The sequence below is a fragment of the Enhydra lutris genome, unplaced genomic scaffold (assembly GCF_002288905.1).
Source record: "Enhydra lutris kenyoni isolate GAN:26980312 unplaced genomic scaffold, ASM228890v2 scaffoldscaffold3, whole genome shotgun sequence".
Lineage (NCBI taxonomy): Eukaryota > Metazoa > Chordata > Mammalia > Carnivora > Mustelidae > Enhydra > Enhydra lutris.
This window is the reverse complement of record NW_019154087.1, coordinates 87,304,181-87,304,994: the sequence shown is the minus strand read 5'-3', so window position 1 is coordinate 87,304,994 and position 814 is coordinate 87,304,181.

Here is an 814-nt window from a genome sequence, read left to right as displayed (position 1 = left end):
AAGTTACCTAAAGTGACTCTGTATCTTCTAATCAGAAAAGCAAAATCAACAAATGGATATATAATATATAATAATGCACCTCTTTGATTTATAAGTTTTGAACATCATAACCAGTGTTGTGAGCCAGCCCCCTGTGTTATAGGGACATGGCCCAATTTTTATATCCTTCTGTCTTCAGGCTGCCCTTTCTACCCTTTCAGGTGCTTCCACAGTAATACATCTTCCAACATATACTATATTTTGATCCAAGCTTAAGAGTTACTATAGGTGTTGCATTCTTTGTTTCAAACCTATCAGAGTGAGTGATAGAGGATGGATAAATAGAAAGTGAAATACATATTGAAGCCTTGCTTCAAATAAAATCTTAAATAGATGTCCAGAATATAAAGAAAACATGCTGGTTAAGGACCAGGGTGTGTGGCATCAGGGACCTTCCATTTCTCTCCCCTCTTCAATTTTAGGAGATGTAGACTTAATCAGACAAGAACTAGGTAGACCTGTGTTCTCGTTCTGGTTCTGCCAGTAACTGTAGGACCCTGTTTCGTTTTTTAACAAATTTGAGTCTGTTTGCCTAGATTCCTTTTAAGGTTACTAGAAGTACCGGAGATTCTGTGTACGAGACAGTGTCTAGTACTAGTACTCCCAGCAAGACAGTGCCTGATCCAGGGTAGGCACTCACAATAGGCTTTTATTAATAAACTTTTATTAAGGTAGATTTGACTTATTATATAATTCTTAGCAATAGTTGACTTAGTAGCACTCTTGTTACTTATTTTTTAGTGGAAACATTTTCTTAATACAACTTTTTGTCCCA